General features: G+C 34.4%; 1 long non-coding RNA gene across 3 annotated transcripts; it reads right to left on the bottom strand.

The window, feature by feature from the left end:
* Window positions 1–242: 242 nt before the first annotated feature.
* On the bottom strand, window positions 243–7,367 carry LOC123918178. 3 transcript variants are annotated; one of them, XR_006812714.1, is made up of 4 exons: window positions 6,975–7,367; window positions 4,799–6,853; window positions 2,043–4,413; window positions 243–1,604 (listed from the first exon to the last, which is right to left on the bottom strand). It is a non-coding gene; the product is annotated as an uncharacterized LOC123918178 (long non-coding RNA). The 3 variants fall into 3 exon arrangements; XR_006812712.1 differs by having other exon boundaries at window positions 4,692–7,367; XR_006812713.1 differs by having other exon boundaries at window positions 4,799–7,367.
* Between the last annotated feature and the right edge of the window lie 4,081 nt (window positions 7,368–11,448).

The following is an 11,448-nucleotide window of genomic DNA, read 5'->3' as shown; positions in this document are numbered from 1 at the left end:
CAATTACGTTTCCATTTTAGATATGTTTATCTAATATACGTCCATGTTTTTCTTTTATTCTAAAAAATCTTAGCAAATTAGCATTTAAACAATTTTAGTCATTTGTTTTTATTATAAGCTAAAAATATAATCAAATTTAGCGCAATGGAAGCCAAATATTAGGCCAAAGACAGAACCAATTGCACACAAGAGATAGCTCGGAGAAACCATAATCCCCTAAACTAAACAAGTTGCCCATATAAATTGAGGGGTGCAAAAAAAGTGTACATACATATGCATCAAAGTGAGTAGGGGTGCACTGGACCACCAACGAATAATAGGTAGCCCACACTTCGTATAGAGATTTCCCACTGTCTATGTCAATACTCCAGACGAGCAAGACTACCGGGCTAAACCAACTCTAGCAGTACCCATCTCCAAACACCACCAACAACAACCAATAAAATCTGCATGTCGGACAATAATTTCAACCCACACATGCCTATGAACTTAGACAATAACCGATTAACTTGTAACATTAATAAACCATGATGAAATGTGATACTTTAACAAGTTATTCTTTGCACTTAACCAACTACAGACTTTCAATTTAAACCAACTTAAAAATGGTCACAACTTGCAAAACAATAGCTTTTCGATGCAAGATCACCCAATAGATTGAGATAACAACATACCACATAGATTGCCAATCATCCCGATTAATAACCTCATTTGAAATTACCTCATAATCTCCCGAATCAGCTAACCACTTCAATTTGTCAATAGCACCCTCAACCTCCAAAACTACATTAGCCAGCAACACATTCATTAAGTCATACGATAATACGCCTACTGAATTAATTCCCTCGGCCACTTCCACACCAAAAGCCAATGCCCCTCCTTCCATTCACCCAAATCAGCCACTGTTGCATTTGGATATATTCAATTTTCACATCTAAGGTCACACGGGCGCCCCTCCTTCCATTCACCCAAATCAGCCACCGTTGCATTTGGATATATTCAATTTTCACATCTAAGGTCACACAGGCACAAAACTATCATCCTAATTTACCAATATGAAAAAGCAAGTATAGTCATCGCGTCAAGGGTCATCGCCGCTTACATTTCAAGTTATGACTGAGCATTCACATCGAATTGCATTCATTCAGACCGTCAATTTAGGGACATCGAATTGCATTCACCCAGGCCATCAATTTAGGGACATCAAGGGACAAATATTCAAGTTAGGGATATTGAGGGACATATATTCAATTTAGGGACGTCGGGGGACAAATATTCAAGTTAGGGATATTGAGGGACATATATTCAATTTAGGGCCATCGAGGAACAATATTCAATTTAGAGACACAGAGGGACATATATTCTAGGGGCATATAGTCAATTTAGGAAAATTGAGTATAGCTTTCTGACCCTTCATTCTGAAAGCTGCACAACCAAACACTGCATCTCTACAGTAAATTTACCTCATGGCCTTCTCCTCTCTCCTCGGTACTGATTTACTCCATAACATTTATTTGTTCCTTCCTCTCCAACTCCAACACCATTGATTCTGCCAAATTTGACTCATCTGTTTCAAAGGTACTTTCCTCATTCAAGTATTGTACCTTATTATGAGAAGTAAAGTCAATAAATTTTGTATCAGCTTCAAAACCAAGGCTTTCAAGAAAACTGTTTTGTTATGAAAAATATGAATCCTGATCAATCTCTGATGCAGATGTATATTCAAATTTTATGGGACTGAGATTTGTGAAATAAAGAGTCTGATATATTCTCTTTGTGAAAAAAAGAGATGTTGGCTCAATAATTTCAAACTTGAAGGTTCTTCTGATGTTGTCATATTTATGAATATAGGAAGTAATTGAATCAAAAGACTCAAATAAATCAGTTTACAACTAAGAACAAAAAATTAACAAACATGAGGGGCATGATAACAGAATTGAATAACTTGATATTAAGATACAAAAGATAGATGAAACTAATCAAGAACACATATGCATATAATAAGACTACAATTAGAAAAATATATTAAAAGAACAAAATACCTAATCAATTTCCTCGGCCTCCACTTGACTTGGTGTTCAGTGACATGTGGGAATCAACCCTTTCAATTTGTTTTTGGAATATGTTCCAATTACATTTCCATTTTAGATCTGTATATCTGATATATGTCCATATATATATTTTTTTTGTTCAAAACAATTTCAGCAAATTAGCAATCAAACAACTTTAGTCGTTGTTTTTATTATAAGCTAAAATTATACTAAAATTTAGCAAAATGGATTCCAAGTATTAGGCCAAAGACAGAACAAGTTGCACACAAGAGATACCTCAGAGAAACGATAATCTGCTAAACAGAACAAGTTGCACATATAAATTGAAGGCTGCAAGAAAAAAGTCTACATACATATGCATCAAACTAGACAAACAAGACTACTGAGCTGAACCAAACAACATGCCAGTACAGCAACCTCTAGCAGTACCCATCTCAACCACCACAAACAACAACCAACAAAATCTGCATAATAGGAGCTGTTAGACAATAATTTCATGATGGAACATGATACCTTAACCAGACATTCATTGCACTTAACCAACTTCAGACTTTCAATTTAACTACCTCAAAAACAGTCACAACTTGCAAAGAGACAGCTTTTGGATGCGAGATCATCCAATAGTCGAGATAACAACAAACCATATAGATCGCCAAGCATCCCAATGGATACCCTCATTTGAAATTACCTCAAATGCTAATTTCATTGAATAAGCATTTGTTGGATCAGCTAAATATTTCAATATGCCAATAGTACCCCCAACCTCAAACTACATTAGCCAGCAACACATTCATTAAGTCATATGATAATACACCTACTGAATTAATTCCCTCGGCCACTTCCACTCCAAAAGCCATTGCCCCCTCCTATTCACCCAAATCATCCATCATTGCATTTGGATCAGCAACAATCCCATATTGAATACTTTGCAATAATTTAGTCGTTCGCATCAGAAGAATGCACCTTTTAAAATTTCTATCCTTCAGCAAGCCAAGAGTCTTCTCTTGCTTATATTCCATATCACCCATCCACTAGAACTTCTCATTCTTCTCGAATTTTTTCTCCTCAATACCTTCACACTTTAGGATGCAAACTAGCCTAAATATGGGATAGTTAAGCCATGTCTCAATCAAACAATTATGTTTACTACCTCGGAATCCACATAGTTTAGGCAAGCTCAAATAGAAAGATGTTATGCACATTCAGAAAACAAGTCAGCAACTAAATAGCCATCTAATAGTTTTTGTCAACTGAATAGGAACACATCCAATGGTATAGACAATAGTATGAGCAATATTTCATAATATTTTTTTATATGTTACGACCTCCATTTGCATATGGAGGTGTCCCTCTTGTTCTACATTAATAATGAAATTGCATTTTGGCCAACAATTCAGAGTCATCAAGGGACATATATTCAATTTTCACATCATCCAAACTTACCATTATGGAAAAGCATGTATAGTCATCGCGTCAAGGGTCGTCTTCACTTACATTTGAAGTTACGACTAAGCATTCACGTGGAATTGCATTCATTCAGACCATCAATTTAGGGACACCGAATTGCATTCATTCAGATCATCAATTTAGTGACATCGAGGGACATATACATCTATTCAATTTAGGGACATCGAGGAACATATATTCAATTTAGGGACATCGAGGGATAAATATACTTTTTCGCATCAATGGCACCAAGGGTCATCTCCACTTACATTTGAAGTTATGAATAAGCATTCACATTGAAATTCCATTCAGACCATCAATTTAGGGATATCGAGGGACATATATTCAATTTAGGGACATCGAGGGACATATATATTATTTTGCTTCAATGGCACCAAGGGTCATCTCAACTTACATTTGAAGTTATGAATATGCATTCACATTGAAATTCCATTCAAACCATCAATTTAGGGACATCGTGCGACGTATACTCAATTTTGCATATAAGGTAGTGACCTGAGTTAGGAAGCTGCTGCTCTAGAGTTAGCAAATCGGTGATAATGTTATCTAACTCAAGTTGTTTCCCTTCTCCATCAATGAAGAAATTAAATCCGTCATCATCAGATGAATGCTTCTCAAGGATTTCAAAGCATTTAATTGTAATGAACGCTCGTGTCCTGCGAGAGAACATTAAATCTAGAACAAGAGGGACACCTCCATATGCAGCAATAATTCCCTTATTGGCATGAACTCCTGCTAGTTTGACCAAGCCTGATAATGATAATGCTTCCAGATAGCATTTCTATCAAAGGAGGTATATATATAACTCGTTTCTCTCCAAGGAGTTTCAAGTTTGATTCTTCCAATTCCAAAGTAATCATGGCTTTAACCATTGAGATTCTTGAAGACTCCGATCCTGAAGAATACGAATAAGGAAAAATAATTTGCTCAGTAAATTATAGGACTGCAATCACATAGACACAAATACTTCATTTGGTGCATAAACCATAAAGAAAAGAAGATTTTCCATATGTGATTACTGATTAGTACAAAATACCAGAGGAATCAAAAACTATTGTCAAGGATGCAACATTGCTTATCATTGATTTTACTGTGTTTATAGTTGATCTTAAAATATTATAGATGTTGATTGTCGAAAATAGAAGATATTCAGTATTTGCTCTTTATCTATACCTGTATTTAATGTAATTTCATTTTTGTCAATATATATAATTGAATATGCGCATTCCATGAACTCTCAACACAATAAAGCCGAGCTAAAAAACAATATGTCTTGCTACCTTGAATAATGCGATCAACAAGCACTTTGTACCAACCAAACTTAGCAGCACAAGAAACATTTTCCTCATCTATTTCAAAAAGCTCCATCAAAATCTTTTCTGCAATCCCAGTTTATTCACTGACAGGTTCCTTTAGAATGGTAACAAGGTAAAGAATTGCGTTGGGATGCTCAGAAAGCCTTTTACAGAAACTTCTATTCCAGCCAGAACGGTCTTGAAGTAACTCATATAGCAAATCAATTGCTTCCTTTGAAATTCTAGAGCCATTCTGTAAGCAGGAAATAATGTGACCCCGCCCTTGAGATTCAACCACTTTCTCCTATAAAATATTATGATTATGCAAGCGTCGAGTTTAAATTGGTATTCATGACCTCAAGTATGTAAATAAGAATTTAAGACTCAGTAATAGATGTATCTCAATGGTAGAACTGGTATACTTAATAAGACCAGCATCAACATAAAAATTGGTACCACGGAAGCCGTGAACCAAAATGAACAACAGGAGTATTCCAAAAAAAATATATGAACAGGTAATTCCTTAAAAATACTATGCTCGATAAGATATAACCGGCAGCATATCGAAGGAAAAACATTCACATTTGTCGTGCCCAACAATTTAGGGACATCGAATTGCAATATTAGGGACACTGAATTGCATTCACGTCGAATTGCATTCACATCGAATTGCATTCATTCTGACCATCAATTTAGGGACACCGAATTGCGTTCATTCAGATCATCAATTTAGGGACATTAAGGGGCATATACTCAATTTTGCATCAAAGGCACCATGGCACACAGCCATCAATTTAGGGACATCGAATTACATTCATTTAGGCATCAATTAGGGACATCGAGAGACATATATTCAATTTAGGGACATGGAGCAACATGTATCCAATTTAGGGACATATATTCTATTTTGCATCAATGGCACCAAGGATCATCTCCACTTACATTTGAAGTTATGAATAAGCAATTAAGCATTCACGTTGAAATTTCATTCAGACCATCAATCAAGGGACATATACTCAATTTTGCATCAAATGCACCATGGCACACAACCATCAATTTAGGGACATCGAATTGCATTCATTTAGGCATCAATTAGGGACATCGAGAGACATATATTCAATTTAGGGACATGGAGCAACATGTATCCAATTTAGGGACATATATTCTATTTTGCATCAATGGCACCAAGGGTCATCTCCACTTACATTTGAAGTTATGAATAAGCAATTAAGCATTCACGTTGAAATTTCATTCAGACCATCAATCAAGGGACATGTACTCAATTTTGCATCAAATGCACCATGGCACACAGCCATCAATTTAGGGACATCGAATTGCATTCATTTAGGCATCAATTAGGGACATCGAGAGACATATATTCAGTTTAGGGACATGGAGCAACATGTATCCAATTTAGGGACATATATTCTATTTTGCATCAATGGCACCAAGGGTCATCTCCACTTACATTTGAAGTTATGAATAAGCAATTAAGCATTCACATTGAAATTCCATTCAGACCATCAATTTAGGGACATCAAGGGACATATACTCAATTTTGCATCAAAGGCACCATGGCACACAGCCATCAATTTAGGAACATTGAATTGCATTCATTCAGACCATAAATTTAGGGAGATCGAATTGCATTCATTTAGGCATCAATTAGGGACATCGAGAGACATATATTTAGGGACATATATAATATTTCACATCAATGGCACCAAGAGTCATCTCCAGCTACATTTGAAGCATTGACATTGAAATTTCATTCAGACCATATCAATTTGGCATCAAAGGCACCATGTATAGCATCTAATTATATATGAATAAAGAATTCATATTGTAAGCCACATTTTTGGTAAAAAATTCATCTCATGGGGTCATCCAAACAGAATATCCCAAGACTTGTATTAAGAATTCTTTTAGCAACAATACAGTTTCTTTCAGTACAAATTAGCCAGCCATCTTAGGCTTGAATAATGAAGACCCGAAACAAGATTAACAACAATAAAGTGGCTTTCAGTACAAATTTAGCATCTTCTTGGATAAACAAGATTAACAGCATGTTAATGTTGCAAACAAAAAACAACCTCAAATCAATTAGAAAAATTTAAAAAGATAATACAGAATCGAAAATTGAAAGAGTGATGACAATTACCTTGATATGAGCGACATTGCTAAACTTGAGAGGACCGCGGAAACATGAAACCCTAAAATTCGTTTCCATTTCTACATATATCTCTTTCAAATTGAACCTTGCAAGAGCTGTAGAAACATAAAACCCTAAAATTGAGGAACCGTTCAAATAAATTTTTTAGGGTTCCAGTAATCAAGATTCGCGGAGAAAGAATCAGTTTCGTAAACAGAGAAGAAATTTGCTCGAACGAAAGATTCGCGGCAATGCGATAATGAATTTTTGGTATAGTTAGCGACAATGAATTTTTGTTACTAGGGTTGAATCGATGATGAATTAGACTGAAATAGGAAGATCGAAAACGATGAAGAGATGAGAAAAATAGTTATTAGCGATAACAAAGAAACCAAATCACAAATCAAGAATCATGATAGTGTGCGTATGTTCTACGTCAAATCGTATTTATAATGTCAAGTCAAAATAAATTGAGTCATTATAAAAATTTTAAATAAAAAAAAAGGCTAAAATACATTTTTAGCCCCGAACATTCATAAAGTTGCGATTTGGTCCCTAATTTTAAAAATAGTAGTTTTGACCCCTAACTTTGGCCCTTTTGCAAAATCTCAATTTTGACTAAGTCAACGTATATGTGGCAATTCACTTTGCAGAGTAAGAACAACATATATATCATTTCCTTTTCTTTTAAAATAAAAAAGACACAATTATAAATGAAATAAAATAATGGAAAATTGGAAATAAAATAATTGTCAAACCACCACTTCTCACCTACGCAGAAACTCCATCGGTAACAACAGTTAAACACGAATCCTGTTCACCAACCAAAGAGAAATAATTCTCAAACAGAGAGACTGACCTCTTTAAACTTTTGTTTTACTTATTAAATTTTAGTTTCTTGTACTCATTATATTGTTGAAATGGTAGGCGCGGCATGGGTATATGGACGGGTAGTTTATGTGGTGTGGGTTTTGAGTATCTTGTGTGTTGTATTTGGAGCTTCTCTGTATTGTTGGACTTGTGTTTTGGCATGAATTTTACTTTTAGACTAAAACTTGCATATATTTTAAAATTCAACTATTGTGAGTCAACAAAATTGTTCCTAATATTGATTAATCAATTAAAAAAAGCCATATTGTCATTCTAGAAATTTGTTGTACCTATATGCAATTCCCTGGATAGTAGTTTATGTTTCATCTATCACATATATATAAATGGTACGGGAGATTGAACGATAAAATAATAAAACTAAAATATAATTAATAAAAAATTTAAATAAGCCAACTTGTTCAGCCGGTTAAAAGGTAATGATTTAGAGATATCAAATGGCGTGGCTCAATAAATTGTGGTGTGTTAAAAAGAGTGTGTTTGAAGTTGTGTTCCTATCATTACTCTTTTTTCTTTTCTCAAATGTACGAGAGTAATTGAAAGAAATTTATTTTGTTTAATAACATCTATGGATAGCTAGATATTAGTGCGCAATTCAAATTAAGAATTTCAAAGTATCCTAAAGGCCTTGAACAATCTTGTATCTATACATCCTTGTCTTTTCAGCACAATTTGACTTAAAAATCTATCATAATCATACCATTCCTCACTGTATATTATATACAAAGTACAAACACATTTCATCATCTTCCTCATCTCTCTAAACTCTCATTTCTCTAGCACAACATCCAGGAACATTGAGTGTAAAGATCTTGTATGTGGATAACGTCCATGGTGGATGAATTGAGTTCATCTTTTGGGTTGAATTGTGTTTGGGGATTCCAAGAAAAACTTTTGCTTTTCTCTTCAATTGAGATTGAGGAGTTTGGTGACAAGATCAGCCAACGTTCAAGGATTGAAGAAAGGTTCTTGTAATCAAAGGAACAAGTGGAGGTTTTGGAACTAACTTGAGGATTGATCTTCATCAAGAGAAGAGCAAGGGTACAAATGAGTTGAAGATTTGAAGCTTGAAGAATTGAAGATCTTAGTTTCAATATATGTGGATTGTGTAAATTCCTCTACCTCTTTGTACAAAACGATTTTTTCATTGCAATTCAATATCTCAATTTCCATTTGGAAATTGGGGGAAGACGTACCCAACAAGGGAGGACGAGAAATCGGGGAACTGTCCAAATAAATCTCTTGTTTGTGTACGTCTTTTTCATTCTTTTGATTGTTCTTGCAATTGATTAATTGAAACACTCAATTGTGTAAGTTTTGGTTATTTGAATACAATACCAAAAACTGCTTAGTAGGTGTTCGGTAAAACTTCTCAATTAATTGATTTTTGTTGATTTGTTGAATTGAAACCTTGAGTTTGTTAGTTTTTAGAGATGTGAAAACTACACTACATAAATGCAAGGTGTTTGATCAAACTTCTCAATTAGCTTTTTGGTTAATCACTTAATTGGAATAGCAAGCAATCATTTGAAAAACCATTTTGAAATATCTAATCGATTATCAAAACAAGTATTCTAGACATTGTTCAATTTAATCTCTGAAGAAAGTTGAACAATTTTATTCATAGTCTCTTAATTTCATTGAAGTTTTATTAATCGGTTTAGCGTGCATCAGGGACGGATGTGGGGGGTGTGGCAAGCGGTGGCCAAGGCACCCCCCTCCTCATTAATCCTTTCTTACATATACATTATATGTATTTAATTAAATCTTTAACTCTAATTCTACAAATACAATTGTATTAGTATATATGCTATAAATCAAAATATTTGACTCAGAGGGAAGAATTAATTACTTTGTGTACTTTACATATTTTCCAATGGAGATTAATCGACGGTGAAAAATTCATACTTATAATATGGTAACATAAAAAAATTCACGTCGACAATCTACACAAAAATAATCTATATACAAAATTCATTAATTTTACTATTTTTCGGCCCCCAGTGTGATAAGATTTTGGATCCGTCTCTGGCGTGCATATAATCCTTTTTGATAGCGTTTAGGATAGACAATCAAGTCGTTTTCGGGAAAGTTTACAGAAACAATTTTTTAAAAACCTCAATGTTGATATTTGCGACCTATTCACCCCCTCTAGTTGCGTGTCTACCATCTAACACATACACATGATCAAGGTGCATACAAGACAATATAATACAATAAGGCTAGATTAATCAAACAAGATGCTTAGGGCATCTAATGGTCCTCTTTGGTGGTCTGGTATTTGTGGTGTGTGCTCTAAGTGGTCTGGTGACTGTGGAGTGTGTATTAGGTGGTGTCCGTCTTTTAGCTTCTCATTGGTGTTCCGCTTATATACGGCGCCTCTGTTTTGTAACTCCGTTTATCTAGGCTTTTGTTCGTCTTGTGCAGAGACCGGTTATTATTAATAATATTTTGCCGTTTCAAAAAAAATCAAACAAAATGCTATAGAATATTAAACCAAAAAAAAATTCTACTAAATATTAGACATATTTTAGTGCTATCAATTATTCTCTCTTCAAATATGTTGTGGCAAGTGTGAATTGAGTTAAATCTCACATTGCGTAGAAAAGTGAAAGCGGGACATTTTATAAGTGAGATGACTCATAAATAAAATGTCTTAAAATTTTCAGTAGAAGTGTGGTGTCCAACTCACTTGTATAATTATTCTGATCTTAATATAGATGATTCTGAACTTAATATAAATGATGTGTTACTGCCCTCTTTTTATCCAACAAAATATTCACCTAAAATTTTCTCATCTTCTCTCTGTTTTCACTCACATATATTTTTATTTTTATTTTAAATTTGAGAGGGATGCTTGTGGGAGAGTATCCAATGCAAAATATGTCATATATTCATAAATATAAGATGATCAATCGAACTCTATTTATTTCAATCATGCTTTTGAGCTCACTACAATATCAATAGTTAGCCATTTTTTTAGCTTTATTTTACCATTCCCGTAAAATAAAAGAAGCTTTATTATATCCGTTATCCGTTATATCCATTAAAGAAGGTAAAAAGAACCGAAAGGTTTTATTTATATATAATTATTATGAGAGAAAATAGAATATACATTGGCATCATCTAATAATAATCATGTATTCTACCAAATTATCCTTTTAACAGGGAAATAGGCCCCTCCAATGATGGTTCCGACCCATAATCGACCCCTGAGAGCTCTTTTCCAAATGAGCTTCTCATTCAGAAGGAAAGCAGATAATTTAATGTGGGAAGCGAGCTTTCAGCGCCTATCTATGGTAATAGAATCCCGGTGGTAGTAGTTCTTTTTCTTTTTGCCCTAGACACGAAGGTGAGTAAGAGAGCCGGGTGAATTATGCGAAGATAGAAGAGCGGATTTCTGAGGAGACACATTCTAAGCACTATCAAACCAGATTTACTAGAATCACTAAAAGGTGGACTAACCGACGAAAGAAAGATAAAACCAGATGCATTCTTAAAAAAAAAGCGATAACAAATTAGGTTAGGTAGTATGCACAAATGATGGATGATAGCACGTGTCCAGTCCAGCGGGAACGCTCAGCGCAAAAAACCG

The sequence above is a fragment of the Trifolium pratense genome, linkage group LG3 (genome assembly GCF_020283565.1).
Source record: "Trifolium pratense cultivar HEN17-A07 linkage group LG3, ARS_RC_1.1, whole genome shotgun sequence".
Taxonomy (NCBI): Eukaryota; Viridiplantae; Streptophyta; class Magnoliopsida; order Fabales; family Fabaceae; genus Trifolium; species Trifolium pratense.
This window is presented reverse-complemented; position numbering and strand designations above follow the sequence as displayed.